General features: G+C 39.4%; 1 long non-coding RNA gene and 1 pseudogene across 1 annotated transcript; both read right to left on the reverse strand.

Annotated features, from left to right (window-relative positions):
* Positions 1-6,518: 6,518 nt before the first annotated feature.
* Positions 6,519-6,630, reverse strand: LOC122018309 (annotated as a pseudogene).
* A 4,009-nt stretch (positions 6,631-10,639) lies between these two features.
* On the reverse strand, positions 10,640-11,489 carry LOC122017512. Its single transcript, XR_006121386.1, has 3 exons — positions 10,923-11,489; positions 10,755-10,843; positions 10,640-10,670 (listed from the first exon to the last, which is right to left on the reverse strand). It is a non-coding gene; the product is annotated as an uncharacterized LOC122017512 (long non-coding RNA).
* Positions 11,490-21,512: the final 10,023 nt, after the last annotated feature.

Here is a 21,512-nt window from a genome sequence, read left to right on the forward strand (position 1 = left end):
AAATTCTTTTTAATTTAATGGGGGTCGGCCACCTAAGCTTGGGTTCAAGCTAGGGTCGGCCACCCATGAACCAAGGCTTGGCCGGCCCTAGCTTGAACCACAAGCTAGCTTGGCCGACCCCTACATCATGGGTACGAAGGTGGGTATAGGTGGGTATAGTACTCTATAAATAAGAGGCTACAATAGGGACCGAGAGGAGGAATTGACTTTGGTCTCCCGATAAAATTAAGCATCTCGTGTTCGCCCCGAACACATAACTTAATTTTATCAATAATAATTCATTCCACTAGAGAACTATTATTGAACTACCGCACCAATCCCAAATTACATTTTTTGGGCTCCTTCTTATTATGAGTGTGTTAGTCTCCCTGTGTTCAAGATGTCGAATGTCCACTAATTAAGTGAGTTACTGACAACTCATTTAATTAATATCTTAATCCAAGAATAGTACCACTCAACCTTATCGTCATGTCGGACTAAGTCCACCTGCAGGGTTTAACATGACAATCCTTATGAGCTCATCTTGAGGACATTATCAACCTAGATTACTAGGACACAGTTTCCTTCTATAATCAACAACACACACTATAAGTGATATCATTTCCCAACTTATCGGGCTTATTGATTTATCGAACTAAATCTCACCCATTGATAAATTAAAGAAATAAATATCAAATATATGTGCTTTTTATTATATTAGAATTAAGAGCACACACTTCCATAATAACTGAGGTATTTATTTTTTTATAAAGTCAGTATAAAAGAAACGACCTCAAATGGTCATACTCAATACACTCTAAGTGTACTAGTGTAATAATATAGTTAAGATAAACTAATTCCTAATTACACTACGACCTTCCAATGGTTTGTTCCTTTCCATTTTGGTCGTGAGCTACTGTTTATAATTTATAAGGTACTGATAACATCATCTTCTGTATGTGACATCACATACTATGTTATCTACAATATAAATTAATTGAACAACTACAAATAAATGTAGATAATTTGACCAAATGTGATTCTTTATTCAAAATAAATGTTTACAAAAGTTTAGACTTTCAGTATACACTCTAGCAATCACTTCCCTGCCTTCATTTACCCTCCTATGTAGGAGACTCCCAAATTCAATAAGCAACCTAAACAAAAATAATCAAAAAGGAGGGAGATGGGGCATACCTAGAAAGAGGCAGAGGCAGAGGCATAGGCAAAGGCAAGGCGAGGGTAGAGGATCGTCAACGACAAGGTGGCAATGGCGGAGGATTGTCAGTGACGAGAAAGAGATGGGGTGTTGAGGAAATAGAGAGTAAGTAACGAGAGAGAAGAATTGTTGGGGCCGTGAGGAAAGGAAATGGGGCGAGAATATGGAGTGTAGGTAACGGGGAGGTAGATGAATGTAAGGCGAGATTGAAATTTTTAGGTGGGAGTGTGAGAGAGGAAAATAATAACATTATTATTATCATTTTTATTTTATTATATCAATATTAATGTTATTATTTAATCAATTTTAATTTAATAATAATAATAATAATAATAATAATTAAAAAATGGAAAATATAAATAATATATTTTTATTGAATTACATCTAAAATTTATATTAGCTTCAAATATTTTTATTTCAATGAAATGATACCTCATTTTTATTTTAAAATGTTGTAATATTAGGAACAAATTGAAATAAAGACGGCGAAAATGTAAGTATTAAAATACAATAAAAATATATTTGATTTAAGTCATAAATGTCAATATTAATTAAGGATACTATTTTTTTATTTTTTTAAATAAAAAAGTAATAATAAAAACAATAATTTCTAATAACAAATAAATTGATAAAAAAATTATCATGAAAAATAAAAAATGTAAATTATCATTTTTAATAAAATTGAACAATAACAATTACAATAAAAAATGAACAAAGTAGGGATATTATTTAACACTAAAATGAATGGTGATTGAATTCAGAATGTCAACACAGAGATTTGTCACCTTTTTTTTTCGTTTTTCCCCCTTTTGTTATATTTTTATAGTGTAGTTTCCTCCATTTGCACTTCCAACATCATATGATTCCAGTGTCTATGAAGTAATCCCTCAATTGGATAATCTCATAATCAAATATATTTTCTGCTACTTTAAATGTTTCTTACTTCTTGATAGAAAAGGCATTCCAAAGTCCATCAATTTATTTCTTGTCAACTGATGCCCTAGATTTCTAGATTCAGGAATTCCAATTTAGAAATATAAAAGTCAAGAAATTAGAGCTAGGATTTTAGTACGAACATGATACAAGGGCAGTCCCTTGAACATTCAAATAGGAAAGAGTAGGCTCACCAAGAACCTCCTAAATCACAAAGGCGGAAAATGTCCGCAAATTTGGCATACTCACCTTCAGTTTCAAAAATGGGTATTGTTCCAATTGCTTCCTCAATAATGGGTTTAAGGGAAATGGGACCAACTGCATCTAGCAGTCAACAACAAAAATCTAGACAATCAGATGGGAGAACCCAATTGCATAACAATACACAAAACCAAATGATACAGCAGCAGGGACAAAACAGACAACAATTTTAGGTTCTAGGACAGAAGTCAATGAAGTGTTCCGTTCACAGGGAAGCAAGATTGTGCATGGAATAGCAAAAGCAAAGGATTTTCAAACCATGTATAAATCCTCACCGTAAGTCAATCAAGTTGGCATAGAATACCAAGATCACCACTGCAGCCTCCCATTCATAGCTAAAGACACTCAATTTCAGTTTCAGGGATATCTCCTACCAACTCAGACTCCTATCTAGGAATGACATTCAAGAAAGGCCAAGCATATGATAAAGGTATGCAAAACCCACTCAAGCTAAATGGAAGAAAAGAGACAAACATGAATCAATTCGGGTTAAAACTTAGGCCCTCACAGAAGTCTCAGAAACTATTTCTGATTATGTTAGTATTCCATTGGCTCTGTATGCAATTTCAGCCTCATTTTAGGAAATCAAAGCTGGGATTCAAGCAAGCTTAATGGAGTTTCCAGAACTTAATAATAAGGAGTGACTGAACATATTCTAAATCAATTTCCAAAAGTCTTTACCTGCTGAAATAAGAATTGATACCTTGTTTTTGTTCAAATATGGTCCAATTTTTTGTTGAGAGAGATAGTTTCAACATAATGAAAGAAAACACAAAAATCCACCAAAGGTTTGATCATCTGTTTCATTGTTCACAATCGGAACAATATCAACTATTGATCTCTCTACATCAGTTCTAATTAATTCGTCATCTTCTCTATTTACATCACCTAATATCGATTCCATATTAGAAAAAATGGAACAGTTGTATCTATATCATCTTCATTTCTCATATTATATGTATCTCTTGGTATGTGATGAATGGCACAGTACCAATCCTCCTCCTTTGGATCATGAACATATTAAATCATTTGATCTTGGGTAGCCAAAATAAAAGGTTCATATTTCTCATGTTCTTCTGTATGTATCAAGCATAAAAAAACTAACAATTGAAAATACAAACGAATCAATTTTCAATCTTGTAGTAGTATTAACCCAATCACATCAAAAGAGAACAATTCATCCATGAACACCATAATCAAGTGAGATGACATCAGTTAGTCGACCATAATAGATTGGCTCATGATCATCATCATCATGCATCGCCTTCACCATGACCCTGTTATTCTATACTTTTTTGTTTTTTTTTAGATTCCACCATGTGAAATGTAAAATCATTTATGTTGAACCCATGATAACTAAATGCAATTAGATTTGGACCACATGAAAACACCCTAAGTTCTAAGTAATTGATTCATTCATTTACTTGAAAACACATATATTACTTACTCGTCTTGAAAACCATTCTAGAAATTACATTCTTACCATGTTATCCAACTAAGAATTATTTGAATGATGACCATATCTATGTCTTCTCTTCCGTTCATTTTTTTAATTCATCGTACAATGTCAACAATAATTCAAAATAATTAAAAATATCTATTATTCATAAAAACATTATGCAAAATTAAAATAAATAATAAAATATAATTTATATTCAACATGTAGTACTTACGATATGGTTGCAACATTGTACAATTAGAGAGAATATATCTATAACCTTGAACTTGAGTTAGAGTTTTGTCATCCAAGGTAACTACTTGAAGCCCTCTTGTTATTCGCCCTACTTGTAGAAACATCGAGAGTGTGGGAAACTCAACATTTAATGCACATTCACATACTTTATTTACGCTTGATCTATACACTTTTGCACCTCTTATCATATTTTCAATATAATTATTTTTTTTGTCGAATATCTACTTTTGTGTATTTTCTTGTTGATAGGATGTGCTTTTGGAGTGAAAACGATACTTGTAGATGCTTGAAGAATAAATGAAGAAAAATGGTCTGGCCGTGTGGAATCCACACACGGCTATGCCACATGCCCAAAGGAGGAGAAGGTCACGACCGTGTGGAATCCACACAGTCGTGCCACATGCTCAGAGGAGAAGGCCACAGCTATGTGAACCCACACGGTCATACCACAAAGTAGAGCAAGCAACCACACGACCATGTGCACTCTACATGGTTGTGCCAATTTCCAAAGCCGAAGCAGTACACAGCCATGTGGAATCCACACGGCCGTGCCACTAGACTAGAGCCAAGGCAGGCTCTAGCCATGTGGATTCCACAAGGTCGTGGCAGGGTCGTGCCAAGCCCGTGCCCAGCTCTATTTAAGGGGAGATTTTTCCCTTTTCAAGAGAGGAAGATTCTTCCCGGAGATCCAACTTGAATGAGATCTGGACTTCTTCAACATTTTCTTAGACAATTTGAAGCTGAATTCAGCGTCTCCATCACTCCAGAAGCTTGGATTGGATCTGAAGACCACTCTTCATATAGGATAAGCCTTCTTCCCTTTTCTCTTCTCGAGTTTTGAATGATTTTGGCTTAAATCTTTATGTCTTTGGACTCTCTCCTCCTAGTTATGGAGTAGATCTCTTGTTCTAGGATTAAGGGAGTAATTGTAATGTGAATTGATGCAAAACTCATGGATTTGCCAATTTCCTTATCTAAATGACATTGTTATGACTTGTATCTACTTGATCTTATGTGTGTGTAATGCGCTTGAACTTAATTTCCATGTTTAATTAAATGTTTGTGTAGAATTGCTAATTTCGTAGAAGGAATACCCTACATCATATGACCAAGGGGCTATAGTGATAAGGGTATCTCGTTTCTGGATATCTGGGGTATTTCCTTGAAAGGAAAAGTAATTCTCCATAAGGAAGTAGGGAATTGAACGTAATTGTTATCTCTATCTCTATGTTATTGAGTGTTAGTGTATTTTTATGTTGTATGACCGAGGGGCCCTAGTGACAGGGGTATCTCATTACCGGACTTCATAGAAATCGCTTCCATGTAGTAGCATAGGATATGGATTAAGATAATATTCCGGCTTGACCTCCGCTAGGAAGAGTCGGTAATGAATTTAACTTCCTATAAGTACATAGTAATAGAGGATGAGTGATAGGTGATCCATGATACATTGATTAGCATTACAATGAAATCAAACCCTAAAACACATTCTAAACCAAGTTCCTCAAGACTCTTTCTCTTTCTCTCTTTCTCCTACTTACTTCCCTTTACATTTGAAGTTTGCAATCTTAAATCTTTCAATAGTTTAGTTAGTTTGCTATTCTCAAATTCTAGTGTTTATATTCAATTCATGTGGGATCAATATTTTATTACTTGACAACACCCATATATTTGCGGGCACACATCGAGTTTTTAATGTCGTTGCCAGGATTGTGCATATAACATTAGCAGATAAGCACTTGAGTTATAATAAACGTGTTTTCTTTCACATTTTGTAAATATTTTTACAATTCCATTTTTGTAGATATATCTTGCATTTGTTTACTTTTATTTCTGCAATTTATTTCTGTAATTTAAATTCTGCACTTTGTTTTTTATTTCTATATTTAAAAATTCTATTTTTCTCTGTATTTAAATTTTGCTATTGGAATTCATGTAATCTTGTTCTTGCATGCAAAGATCTAATCTTGTAGGAGATTTATTTACACTTGATCCTGAAATTGATAAAACCTATCGTAGAAGAAGAAACCTGCAAAAGACAACAAGAAGAACAAGCATCATCTGAAGTGGCAAACAAACCTCTTAAGGATTACACAACACTTTATGCTCGTGGGCTTCGATCAAGCATCATCACGTCATCCATTGAAGAAAACAAGTTTGAGATAAAGCCTGCGGTGATTCACATTGAGCAGCAAAATTTGTTTGAGGGTGGACCACATAAAGACCCAAACAAGCACCTAGAGGCATTTTATGAGATATGTGAGATAATGAAAATGAATGGAGTCCCAACCGAAACAGTTAGATTGTTATTGTTTGGTTTTTCTTTGAGGGATAGAGCCAAGTTGTGGCTCACTTCTATGTCAGCAAACAGTATCACATCATGGGAGCAGTGCAAACAATTATTCATTGATAAATTCTATCCTTTAAGCAAAACCGTACACATGCGAAATTTGATTGCTAGTTTCAAACAAGTCGACACAGAATCTCTATATGAAGCTTGGGATAGATTTAAGAATATACTCAGACTTTGCCCTCACTATGACTGAAAAATGGTTAATCATCCACACATTTTATAACGACATTAATTACCACACTAAAGTGTACCTCGACTCTGTTGCTCGAGGGGCACTAATGAAGAAAGGTATAGATGAAGACAAAGAAATTATTGAAAGTGTGGCTCTTAACTACCATTAGTGGGCGTATGAAAAAAGTGCAAGCTCCTTTTCTAGAAACCCAACTAAAGCATCAGAGAAATTTGATGTAAACACGGTAACACTTATGTCAGCAAGGATTAATGCCTTAACAAAGAAATTAGAATCAATGGGAATCGGCACAGTGAATGCCATTATAGGAGTGTGTGATGCATGTGGAAGTGTGGAGCATGTCCAAGAAGCTTGCCCACTTGGGGTGCTATCTTCTCAACTTGAGAATTTTAAGCAATGAGATGTCATAGCAAGTTTTAACCCCAAGCAAGGAAATCTTTACTCCAACACTTACAATCCGAGATGGAGGAATCACCCTACAAGAACAACCAAGACTAAGGCCAACCCACTAATCAAAGGCAAAGCTACTAACCGAGGCAATCACAAGGCTATTTTCAACAACAACAACATCCACCTCAAGACTATCAACAATCAAGAATCAAAAAGTTGCTTGAAGAGATCCACGCAGCTCGAATGGAAATGAAGAATGATCTCAAGCAATTTAATCAAAGAATGAAAAATTTTAAAAAGCATCAGAAAATTCTGGATAGCCAAATAGCCCAAATAGTTTCTTCATCTATAAGAGCACTCATGGGTTTTCCAGGAAAACCAAAAGTGAATCTGGTTGAACATTGTAACAGGATTGATCTTTAGAGCGGACGGACCTTAGGGGATCCCCAAGTAACTGCTCCCAAAGGGATTGATACTCTAGGAGAACTCTGTCCTCTCTCACCTAACTTAGATGAAACACAAAATGAGGAGGAGATTATCAAGAAGGTTGAAGAGACTTCTCCGCCACCCACCCAAAGTCAAATAGTCCATTTGCCTCAAAGATTTGGTCATGACAAAGAAAAATGAAGAATTTAGCAAATTTTTAGAGAAAATTAAAGAGCTTACATCGAAGATGCAATTTATCAAATATCAAAGTTTGCTAAGTTTTTGAAAGAGATAACAACTACCCAAAGAAAGAAAGAAGAGCATGAGGTCGTAGCATTAATCGAGGAATGTAGTACATTGATTCTGAATATGGTACCACCCAAGCCACAAGATCTCGGAAGCTTCTCCATCACTTGTAAGATAGGGACTACTACTTTTGAAAAAGCTTTCTGTGATTTAGGGGCAAGTGTTTGCCTCATTCCATATTCTATTTGTAATAATCTAAGTCTGAAAAACTTTAAGCTAAACACTATGACATTGCAATTAGCTGATCATTCATGTAGGTACTCTATGGGTATAATTGAAGATATGCAAATAGAGGTGAATGATTGCATCATACCCACTAATTTAGTGGTGCTTGATATGAAGAAAGATTCAAAAATCCCAATCATATTGGAACGACCATTCCTTGCCACTGCAGGAGCTATAATTAATGTTAAAAATCACATACTATCTTTGGTGATAGGCAAGAAAAGGTTAGAATTTGAATTGTCTGAATCTTCTGACCATGTCAAAAATAGCGTAGATGCACACCAACTTGAGGAATGAAATTTTCATCCTCATGAACGACCGCTGGATGTCATTCCTAGTCTGGCAATGGAGGAATGGAGGCCCCTAAACAAAAATAAAAAATATGTCTACCCGCCAAGGGCAAGGATAAAGGAAGCTCTTGAAGCACCACCCTAGAAGGGGAAGTCGTCCCTCCATGGGTATAGTCCGTAATGAACTGAAGCAGGGTCAAGCTAAAGACCTAAAACAAACGCTTCTTAGAAGGTAACCCAAGGGTAGTTTAATTCAGTTTATAACTTTATTTTCTTAGTTAGTTTGTCATAGTCCCCTTAATTTTTTTTTCAGGTGTTATACAGCCTCCACAAGCGGGCCATGATCCTCTCATGGGGGTGGAGGCTCCAGCAAAGTTGAAGAGGAGAAAAGCCATAAAAGAACTCAGCCTTCACACACCTCAAGGAACTAGTTGTGTGACCTCACACGGCCATGTGAGGCTAGCCGACCGAGGCCGTGTGAATCCACAAGGTCGTGTAGCTATGGCTGAGAAGAAGACGATGGCCATGTCATTTGACATGGCCATGTGACTTAACCCGAGAGGAAGTCGGGTGAGGCCATGTCACGCCCCCAGAGGAGACCCTGTCCGAGAAAATTTCGGCAACATCTCCCCTGTACGGCGGACAATCAAAAATTTTCTACAAGCACTAAATACTCAGCCACATGCGGCTGGAATCATAACAATAATAAAAATCAATCACCACGCAGTTTATATATATATTCAGCCTCTGGCTGACACAACCACGCAGTAATAATACTCTGACTCAAAAACCACCCTACTCAACTACACTCGTAAAGCTCAAAACCGACGAACTCACCTCTTCTGCCGTCCAGGCAGGCATATAGTAGAATAAAATCCAAATCATACCAAAGGTCCATCAAACGAAAGGATTTCATACAATATCCATATGAAAAATCTAAAATAAGACTAAAACAAGGTCTGATAGAGAAAAACTAAAATAAAATAACAACTCAACCCAGCAGAGGATTAGCACTACGTGCTGTGGGGACTAGCGACTGGAACTCCATCCTGACAGCATCAACCTGAAAATATCAACAATGGAGGCGGGGTGAGTCCAACACTCAGCAGGTACAGTTGATATGCAAAGTAAAGAAACAACACCAAGCACTAATCATGCGTACAGTCTCCTGATAAGAAAGATAAGAATGCATCTGAAATAAACAGGAGAATACTGTACTAACCAGGTCCTGAGTATAAGGTCAAACAGTCCGAGGGATAAGGAAATCCTGTATGCATGTCAAACATAGGTATCCAAACAATATGCAGCATATAAATGCAGCAAACACAAACACAAGCAATAAATGCACCATGCATATGATGCCAATGATGCGTCCTGGTCACCACTGACGCCAGTCGATCATCTCATACAAAAGTGAGGCCGAGTGGGTAGGGCTGTGACAACCGTGCACTCTGTCGTCACTACTCCTGATGAGTGACCGAGTGGACGGGATGCTGTCGGAGTACACCTATTCTCCTACCCCAAATCATAGATGGGGGAGCGCCAACTCTCGGTACACGATGACGGGAGGAATTCCTGCCGGATAACACGTTGTGTCACACTACCCATGAGCGGACCAACGGTGCCTAACAGAGTCCCTACCGCAACACACTCTGAATCGACCACTAACCCATGAGTGGTGGTGTGTGCAGATCCATGTAACTGGCGATGTGCTCAACAATAATGGAGCGGACTATCGCACAGCATGCAATCATGCAAATGGTGCATGGCACTAACCACAAGAATATCCAAACCTAATCCACATATATATAAAAATGCATCAAAGGTCAACGAATCCAAAACAATCCAAAGGTATACAGAAGGTATAAAACCTAGGTCCTGAACATGGTGAAACATGGTATATCACTACCCCTATAAGCATGTATAAACAGGTAAAATATACCTGAGATGCAAAACCAATCAATCAATCAAGCATGTAAGATTTGAGTAGTAATTAACCGAAACAGATAAGAAACACAATTAATACAACATGTTAATTTAATTACTAAGCATATCAAATGACATAAGTCAAAAGTACCCGCCTCCGAAAATAGAAAGGTCCAATCTGACTCCGAGATACTCGTCTCGCGTCAAAGTCCTGTGTTAAATCCCACAGTTTAACTAATTTAATTATAAACAAATAGATAAACTAATTTCTAATCCACTGACCAGTTAGGGTTAGTTTCATTAACCCCAACTACACCGCTATACAACTTCTAAACCTAAATCAATAATTATTGCTAACACAACTAGCAATAATCTAACACAAAGATCAAAACCATAAACCTTACCTCAATTCAACCGCTGCTGGAAGTCACAAAGTTGTTACCCAATTATGATTGTTTACAGCCAGCAAAGATAAATTGCTGCTGGAACAAAACGAACAAACCAAAACAGTAATTAATCCACATTCTTAAACATACAGAATTTCCAACCAAGCTACACCTTACCTCAATCCTCACAGCAGGGAGGTTGCTGCTGGAAATTGCTAGCTGAAAATACCTACTGTCGCAAATTCTTGGCCGGAGCTACACTGATTCTACAACCACAGACATCCACCCGGTGAGCACAACATCCTGTACCAAATCTGAAATCCAAATCCAATAAACCTTACTTACCCGATACCTTCTTGTTTTCTCTCTGCCGACAGCTAGTGGTGAAGCAGGAAGATCCGATGGTGAGGCATAGGTCACGGTGAAGCCACTAGAGCTTGGAGTTTTGCCTTTGGTTGAAGACCAACTCGCTAGAGCGGCGGTGAACCAAGTCTAGGGCATGACTCGATACTGCTCGCTCTCGGCAGTGGCACACAGAGGAAGAACTAGGCTCGGCGGGGTGGACACACTGTTCCAGTCGGCTGTGGGTGACAACGGCGGCGCAAGATCACAGGGGAGGCCGGCAGTACTAGGGCACGACCCAATCGGCAGAGAGGCTCGGCCGTCGGCTGTGGTGGCTCCGGAATCTCCACAGCGAGGGAAAAAGAGAAGAAGGCGATCGGCGGCGCCGGGTGGCTAGGGCACCGAGTGGTGCGTCGGCGATTAGGGCACAGCCGTCGGGCTGTGGAGTCGTCGGGTGAGGCTCGGCAGGCACGCGCGGGGGAGAGAAGAAGGGAAGAGGCAATGGCTTCGGGTTTCGGGGAGGAAGAGACCGCCGGCCGGCGGTTAGGGCCGGCGGTTAGGGCCGGCGTCGGGCGTGAGAGAAGAAGAGGAGAAGGCTCGGGTAGGGAGAAGAGTTTTCGGTGAGGAGAATAAAGAAAAGGAATTTAAAAAGAAAAAGTAAAAAAATCAACTTTTTCTCACTTAAATGGGGTAGCCCGAATAGGCTTTTCCGGGCCCCGTTTTTATCCCCGTCAACTCGTCCGTACGAGCTCCGAAAAATTCCCGAAAAATGTCCAAAAATTCCGAAAAATTCCCTTATTAATATTCGTCATTTTTTCGGTATTTTACATTCTCCCCCACTAATAAAAAATTTGATCCCCAAATTTCAGTATCTACCATCAGCATGTACTAATAACAAATAACAATAATAAATGCTGAACGGTAAACAAAATCACATACCTCAAGTGAAAAGATGGGGGGTATCGAGCTCGGATCGTATCCTCGAGCTCCCAAGTAGCCTCCTCATCCGAAAGATACTACCATCCGACCTTAACAAGTCGAATAGTCTTGTTCCACAACTGACTCTCCTTCCGGTCTAAAATCCGTATCGGAATCTCCTCATAAGTGACGCCAGACTGTACTGAAACTGAGATATCTGTCAGCACATGTGTTAGTTCGAGTACGTATCCCCTCAGCTTAAATACGTGGAATACATCGTGCACTCCTGCCAAGGACGGTAGTAGTGCCAATCGGTAAGCTACCGCTCCAATCCTTTCCGAGATCTAGAAAGGTCCAATGTATCGTGGAGCTAGCTTACCTCTGAAGCCAAATCTCTTCACTCCATTCGCGGGTGAAACTCGCAGAAATACCTGGTCGCAAATAAAGAACTCTAAGAGTCTCCGACTCCGGTCAGCATAACTCTTCTGGCAGTCTTATCCCTCTGACATCCTCTGTCCGATAGTATGGACCACTTTGCCTCACGTTGAGCTCCATGAGGTCTCAACATCCTCAGCACGGTTCTGTGGCCGAAAGTCCAGGGATCGATCCTCGGGGTGTAACTGTCTGGGGTTAACGTCTCCGTCATACACTTTCCACCTACCTGCATTGTTAACTGGGTCTCTCGGATTCTCTTCCTGATTGACGACTGAGCAACCATCGTAACAAGAATACCCTGCTCTGTCTGTCCCTGCTCCTCAATGTCTAACTCAGAGAAATCCTGAATCAAATCTGTGACCACAACTCGGTGGCAAGCTAAAGTCCCTCTGGACCTCTAGCTAAATGCATCGGCAACCACATTAGCTTTTCCCCGGTGATAGCTAATGGTACAATCATAATCCTTCAAGAACTCTACCTATGTCCTCGGTCGAAGATTAAGTTCCTTCTGAGTGAACAGATATTTGAGACTCCGATGGTCAGTGAGAATCTCAATGTAATATTCTACAGGTACTGGGGCAAAAATAACAGCGGCCAACTCCAGATCATGAACTGAGTATTTTCTTCTCAGGCTCCCTCAACTATCGAGAAGCATATAAGAATACTCTACCGTGCTGCACCCGAACAGTACCCATACCCTGTAGAGACGCGTCGGTGTAGAGGACAAATTCATCCTCTTCCGAAGGTAAAAACCAAAAATCAAAGCCGACACTAGTCTCCGCTTCAGTTCCTAGAAGCTGGTCTTGCAATCCTCAGTCCAAGTAAACTTCACGCCTTTCATGGTCACGCGTGAAAGTAGCATAGCTATGTGGAAGAAACCCTCGACGAAATGTCTGTAATATCCTGCGAGTCACAAAAGACTGCGGATCTCCTACACTGATTTCGGCTGCTCCCAACGGTAACAACCTCTATCTCCAGTGGAACCACGGTACACTCCTACTGGTGACCGTGTGTCCCAAACATCATAACAAAAGACAATCCAAACCAGCACTACTGATAATCACATATAGATGTTCTCGTCGAATCATCTCTAGATCTATGCAAAGGTAGTGTACGTGACTCACCTCGGATCCGTAATAGATCACAACATCGTCTACAAAAATAATAGAAACCTATCCAAACATCCTAGACATACCAGGATCATCGAGTCCCTGAAAACATCTAAGGCATTGTAAGCCTATATGGCAAAAATCAATACACATAATGTCCGTATCACAGATATTCCTATCCATAAGATCTCCAATAATAAATCGAAAAATCTGATCATCAATAACACAAATCACCAAAAAATAAATCCTCCAGGGTGAGAGCAACGCTCCATCACAGGAAACACTACATATGTGGGAGCAACGCTCTACCACAAGAAATCCTCAATATGTGGGAGCAACACTCCACCATAAATAATCTGAAATATGTATCTGCATAAATATATGAGCAATGCTCCGCTACCAGTAATCCGTAATATGTGGGAGCAACGTTTCACCACAAAATAATACATAAGTACCCCAAGGCACCTAACTATCCAGCTAGAGATTATACAAGATCTCTCTACCACAAATCACTGTGGTTAGCCTAGGTTATAACTACCTAGTAACTAATCAAATCCATCATCAACTCTATCAGCATCTTAGTGGGTCATCCACTGATAGGAAAATTAGTTGATGGGTTAATCCAACAAACGACATAATGCAGTCACTCCACATTCTGCATTCAGTATAAGTAAAATCATCATACTGCTACCAATGTATACACCTAGCACACATGCTCACACAACATATGTATGGTCAACAAAATCCTCCAATTATTATACACCAAATATAGTCACAACTCAGGTATATTCAGTATGATACATCCAACAATACATACCGAACACGTGTGCAAAATCAACGTAGGCAAAATCAACAATACACCTCAAACAACACTCACATGACATATCTTCACCTATGCCAAGAGTATAACCAACATATATTTCCAATAAAGCATACTAAACTCAGGTGCACTCACATATCAAACATAATCAAAAAGATACCTCAGATACCACACCAAACACATATGTACATATCACAACTCAGATTAAATCGACAAAATGCCTCCATCAAAACACCACCGATGTACTTATACTACATCTCAGATTTAATCAGCAAGCTATCTTCAATAATACCTCCAGATACATACACCGAACTACATATCTATGATCCACAAGTAACCTTCAAACCATATCAGAACATGGATACATATACTACTTGCAAATGGACAGTCTACCACAGGACTCCTACAACCCAAAACAATCATGATATACATGCAAAATCAACATATCAGCTCAATCAAAGAGACCAACCTTATGCTACCAACACTCATGGATTACCGTATATCTAAACAAAATTCATGCATATGTATCAAGCATGAATACATCAATCAAAGGCAACCCAAAATAAAGCAGCCTAATCATCCAGTAACAACCCTGCTCTAGGTTCAAAAGAACTGGTATCGGACAAGAAAGATATACATACCGTGGTATAACATTGTCAGTCAATGTCATACACTACCAAGACTATATCCAATGGGAAAAATTTTATCCTCATAAATCCAAAATGTACTCTCCCAGTATACACTAGTAACGATTGTATCCCATAAGTGTTAAGCAATTAGCTCTACACTTCCTTAGATCAGCGAGGTCGCATATTCCAATGCACCCTCTAAATTATCCAACCAGGTATATACAGTCCACGGTCAAAGTCTTCATGGAATAGGATACATCGATCCTTTATAAACTATCCAAGCTGAAAATGATTTCTGACTAAATCAGTCCTTCCCACGTCAGTACAAAACATGTACTCAAAGGTGCTCTAGATACATAACTAAGCACAAACAACCTAAAGGTTCGAACCTCTAAAAATAGAATATGACAATCCTTTACTGATCAACCAACAAAACTAAATCATTCATCTACTAACTAATCAAGCATACCTTAATCCTCCACAAGCAACTAAGGTATATCCAACCATATAATATCATATGTATACATCTCTACTCCCCATGAGAACAAGTTAGCATTCAAAACATCCAATCATTTTTTTTTTTCCACATAGTCCAATATCAGAAGAAGCAAATATCAATCTTATCATCCTGTTAACTAACCACAACCAACCAGATTTATTAAAATCTTATAAGCACACTCAACCGTAAACTCTCTAGCACCCAATTTATATCTGATCACCAACTATAATCATCAAACCTGTGAATATCATAAATGACACTCACTATGTCACCATCAATGACAACCCACATATAAATTATCAAATTAGTTATCCACTAATAGATCATCAAAACAAATATCTAGTATTTGATCATCAGACAACCACATAACATTTACTCTCATAAACCATAAGAAATCAACATATCACAATATCTGATCTCACAAAATCCCTCAACCTCAAACCATTCTCAATAATGATCAAACATGGTAACCCTCCAATAACCAATTTTCATCGTATAGGATACCCTAATATCCAAAAGATACGAGTATAAAAACTCTACTAGCTAAGTCAACAGAAATATGCAGGTATCATCCATTACCCAGCTAACAATAGCAGAGGCTGATATGTGCCTCCATCTCCTAGTAGTAGTAACATAAGCTAAAACTACTGATGGTATGATATGAAAAATCACCAGAGACTATAATCCTTGATCTCTATGAGGGTCGACCCAGATCAGTGGCTAATCCATCACATGTAATATGGCTACAACAACCAGACATGTACTAAAAATAAAGTGCTAATACATGTCATCACTATCATAAAATAAACATTATACCTATTTGCTGTCTGGAGATGTTCCGTCGCTGTCCTGTCCCCAACCTTTGACCTCAAACTCCGAACGAGAAACATCGTCGAAAATCCAAATAAATCCGAAACGGAAATCCGAAACATAACCATATCGAAAATCCGAAAATGCCCAGTTTGACTCGCAAACCTGGCTAACCCAAATATCCAGAATACTAACAATAGGTATCCGATAAATCTCTAAAACACCAAAAGCAGGTATCCATAACCTGCTCTGATACCAATAAATTGGTATCAGATAAATCCCGAAAATCCAAAATATAAAAATCCAACAAGTATCGCCCAACTTGGCGCTCTGATACCAAGTAAATAAATTGGTATCAAGTTATCCCAAACATCAAAAATACGAAAACAAAATATCGTATACCTGTGCTCTGATACCACTAAATTGTCACGCCCCCAGAGGAGACCCTGTCCGAGAAAATTTCGGCAACATCTCCACTATACGGCGGACAATCAAAAATTTTCTACAAGCACTAAATACTCAGTCACATGCGGCTGAAAAATCAATCACCACGCAGTTTATATATATATATTCAGCTTCTGGCTGACACAACCACGCAGTAATAATACTCTGACTCAAAAACCACCCTACTCAACTACACTCGTAAAGCTCAAAACCGACGAACTCACCTCTTCTGCAGTCCAGGCAGGCATATAGTAGAATAAAATCCAAATCATATCAAAGGTCCATCAAACGAAAGGATTTCATACAATATCCATATGAAAAATTCAAAATAAGACTAAAACAAGGTCTGATAGAGAAAAACTAAAATAAAATAACAACTCAACCCAGCAGAGGATTAGCACTACGTGCTGTGGGGACTAGCGACTGGAACTCCCTCCTGACAGCATCAACCTGAAAATATCAACAATGGAGGCGGGGTGAGTCCAACACTCAGCAGGTACAGTTGATATGCAAAGTAAAGAAACAACACCTAGCACTAATCATGCGTACAGTCTTCTGATAAGAAAGATAAGAATGCATCTGAAATAAACAGAAGAATACTGTACTAACCAGGTCCTGAGTATAAGGTCAAACAGTCCGAGGGATAAGGAAATCCTGTATGCATGTCAAACATAGGTATCCAAACAATATGCAGCATATAAATGCAGCAAACACAAACACAAGCAATAAATGCACCATGCATATGATGCCAATGATGCGTCTTGGTCACCCCTGACGCCAGTCGATCATCTCATACAAAAGTGAGGCCGAGTGGGTAGGGCTGTGACAACCGTGCACTCTGTCGTCACTACTCCTGATGAGTGACCGAGTGGACGGGATGCTGTCGGAGTACACCTATCCTCCTACCCCAAATCATAGATGGGGGAGCGCAATGCTCTCAACTCCCGGTACACGATGACGGGGAGGAATCCCTGCCGGATAACACGTTGTGTCACACTACCCATGAGCGGACCAACGGTGCCTAACAGAGTCCCTGCTGCAACACACTCTGCCTGAATCGACCACTAACCCATGAGTGGTGGTGTGTGCAGATCCATGTAACTGGCGATGTGCTCAACAATAATGGAGCGGACTATCGCACAGCATGCAATCATGCAAATGGTGCATGGCACTAACCACAAGAATATCCTGACCTAATCCACATATATATAAAAATGCATCAAAGGTCAACGAATCCAAAACAATCCAAAGGTATACAGAAGGTATAAAACCTAGGTCCTGAACATGGTGAAACATGGTATATCACTACCCCTATAAGCATGTATAAACAGGTAAAATATACCTGAGATGCAAAACCAATCAATCAATCAAGCATGTAAGATTTGGGTAGTGATTAACCGAAACAGATAAGAAACACAATTAATACAACATGTTAATTTAATTACTAAGCATATCAAATGACATAAGTCAAAAGTACCCGCCTCCGAAAATAGAAAGGTCCAATCTGACTCCGAGATACTCGTCTCGCGTCAAAGTCCTGTGTTAAATCCCACAGTTTAACTAATTTAATTATAAACAAATAGATAAACTAATTTCTAATCCACTGACCAGTTAGGGTTAGTTTCATTAACCCCAACTACACCGCTATACAACTTCTAAACCTAAATCAATAATTATTGCTAACACAACTAGCAATAATCTAACACAAAGATCAAAACCATAAACCTTACCTCAATTCAACCGCTGCTGGAAGTCACAAAGTTGTTACCCAATTATGATTGTTTACAGCCAGCAAAGATAAATTGCTGCTGGAACAAAACGAACAAACCAAAACAGTAATTAATCCACATTCTTAAACATACAGAATTTCCAACCAAGCTACACCTTACCTCAATCCTCACAGCAGGAAGGTTGCTGCTGGAAATTGCTAGCTGAAAATACCTACTGTCGCAAATTCTTGGCCGGAGCTACACTGATTCTACAACCACAGACATCCACCCGGTGAGCACAACATCCTGTACCAAATCTGAAATCCAAATCCAATAAACCTTACTTACCCGATACCTTCTTGTTTTCTCTCTGTCGACAGCTAGTGGTGAAGCAGGAAGATCCGATGGTGAGGCATAGGTCACGGTGAAGCCACTAGAGCTTGGAGTTTTGCCTTTGGTTGAAGACCAACTCGCTAGAGCGGCGGTGAACCAAGTGGCACACAGAGGAAGAACTAGGCTCGTCGGGGTGGACACACTGTTCCAGTCGGCTGTGGGTGACAACGGCGGCGCAAGATCACAGGGGAGGCCGGCAGTACTAGGGCACGACCCAATCGGCAGAGAGGCTCGGCCGTCGGCTGTGGTGGCTCCGGAATCTCCACAGCGAGGGAAAAAGAGAAGAAGGCGATCGGCGGCGCCGGGTGGCTAGGGCACCGAGGGGTGCGTCGGCGATTAGGGCACAGCCGTCGGGCTGTGGAGTCGTCGGGTGAGGCTCGACAGGCACGCGCGGGGGAGAGAAGAAGGGAAGAGGCAATGGCTTCGGGTTTCGGGGAGGAAGAGACCGCCGGCCGGCGGTTAGGGCCGGCGTCGGGCGTGAGAGAAGAAGAGGAGAAGGCTCGGGTAGGGAGAAGAGTTTTCGGCGAGGAGAATAAAGAAAAGGAATTTAAAAAGAAAAAGTAAAAAAATCAACTTTTTCTCACTTAAATGGGGTAGCCCGAATAGGCTTTTCCGGGCCCCGTTTTTATCCCCGTCAACTCGTCCGTACGAGCTCCGAAAAATTCCCGAAAAATGTCCAAAAATTTCGAAAAATTCCCTTATTAATATTCGTCATTTTTCCGGTATTTTACAGGCCATGTCATTTAACATAGCCTTGTGACTCTAGCTAGGCGAAGAAGACTCAGGTCGTGTCAATCTACATAGCTGTGTGAAGACCCTTGAACCGACCATGTCTATAAGACACGGTCACGCCCTGCCTGTGCCCGTCGCCACACCCACCCAAACTTCACTTTCTCCACCTCTTCTTCTCCACAATTCTTTTTCTCCACATCTCCACTCACCTTCTTCATTCACCTCTCTTCACCAAGGATTCTTAGATCTCATCTCTTCAAGATCTAGATCTAGATCTAGGTTTAGATCTAAACTTTAATCTAAGAATTCCTCTTCTTCTTCTTCAACCTCAAGCTTCCTCACCCCTCAAAATCTACCTCTTCTCATAAGATCCCTCTTCTTTCTTCCTCAATAATCACCTTTTTCCACTAAACTTTCAATCATGTCTAGCCTTTTGAAGAGGATCCAACGACGAAGTGGGGGTTCAAATGGAGGAAGAGATCCGGGTAGGGACAAAGACAAAGAGAAAGCAACTTTAAATGACAAAGGCAAGCGGAGTGCACGCGATGAAGGTAACGACAACGAGTATCATATTATTTTTAGAAATGATGAACAAAAATCTAGATATGATTCTATTGTTGCTAAAAAAATTATTTGCACTAGATACTTAGATCCTTCCACCATAGAAATTTTAGGAATCAAGGAGGATATTGATTAGTTGATTAGTGCTTTAGATTGAAATGATATCATGTATACATTACACCCAACATACCCCTGCCTTGTCCTTGAATTTTAAGCTCAATTAAGGTCCACTACACTTCTAAGGAGGATTATATTGGTAAAATCAGTTTTAGATTTGATGAATCAAGATTTTCAGTGACCATTTAGTGAATTCAATAATTGTTTTGGCCTACCTACCGGTGGATCTCGCAGGTTTGATTCAAGTTTTAGTTGAAATGATTTTTGGACTTCTATTATAGGGTTAAATGATCCTTATGAGCCCTCTCGAGCTAAGGCTTCCCACATGCAAAATCTCGTATTTAGATACCTCCACTGTGTAATGAACAAAACCATCTTTGGTAGAGGAGAGAGTGACGAGGTAGTTAGAAAGGTAGAACTTTACTCTTATGCTTAATAAAGTTGAATTTGATACCAGTTTCCATTTTTTGCAAACCCTTGCAAAATACGGGAAAGCAATCTTGGGGTCAATAGTTTTTGATAGGTTGATCAACAAATAGATGTAGATTTGGATTTCGAACTTAGTAATTTAGAGGTTATTCATGGTAATCACAAGATTGATATCAATACTTGAATTGCCATGAAGATGATATGTTGGGATGAAAGTATCTTTGCTTTTATGAGGAAGAATGGATTTCCATTACCTCTACCTTACCTCGAGCGCACTACAGTTCGCAACCCCGCCAACTTGGTTATTATTGATATAATCCCCGAGGTTCCTCCTCCCCCTATAGAAATCCTTGAAACTCAGACATCTAAACATCCGCAGTCGTCCGAACATTTGGAATCTGCTAGGCACTCTTTTGCCTATGGTACGGGTTCGTATAGATTCGATTTCTTGGATTTTCATGCCTCTTTGGAATTGCTTCATGAGAAGCAAGACTCCTAGTGACAGATGTTGGAGGTTTACGTCTAATTATTTGGCAGTCAATTCTAAGAGATACAGGATCATTTTCAGTTTTAGAGGAATTTCCAAAAATAGGTGACTAAATTTGTTCAGGATTACAACATTGACCAGCCGAGGATGAGAGAGAGTTTATGGATGTCATGGATATCACTAGACATCAGGTGGGTACTCTTTACCACTACCATGAGTACATTGGTCAGCTCCCTAGTTTGCCTAGTTTCCCTTTCGACCGACGAGGACGAGGTCCTCCCTTCCCCCCACCTCCACCATCATATTAATTTTATCGGGACAATAAAAAAGTTTAAGTCTGGGGTGTTGTACATAGTCTAATTTCCTTTCTATGTTTTTCTTTTCTTTGTATTTTCAGTATGTTGGCTTACTTTCATCTTCAATTTTATTATACACTTTTGTTTGTTTTCATGATTAGTATTTTTGGTTTTCTTTCTTGTTATTTTGTGGCATGTCGAGAAC

Source organism: Zingiber officinale, chromosome 8B, assembly GCF_018446385.1.
Source record: "Zingiber officinale cultivar Zhangliang chromosome 8B, Zo_v1.1, whole genome shotgun sequence".
In the NCBI taxonomy this organism is placed as follows: domain Eukaryota; kingdom Viridiplantae; phylum Streptophyta; class Magnoliopsida; order Zingiberales; family Zingiberaceae; genus Zingiber; species Zingiber officinale.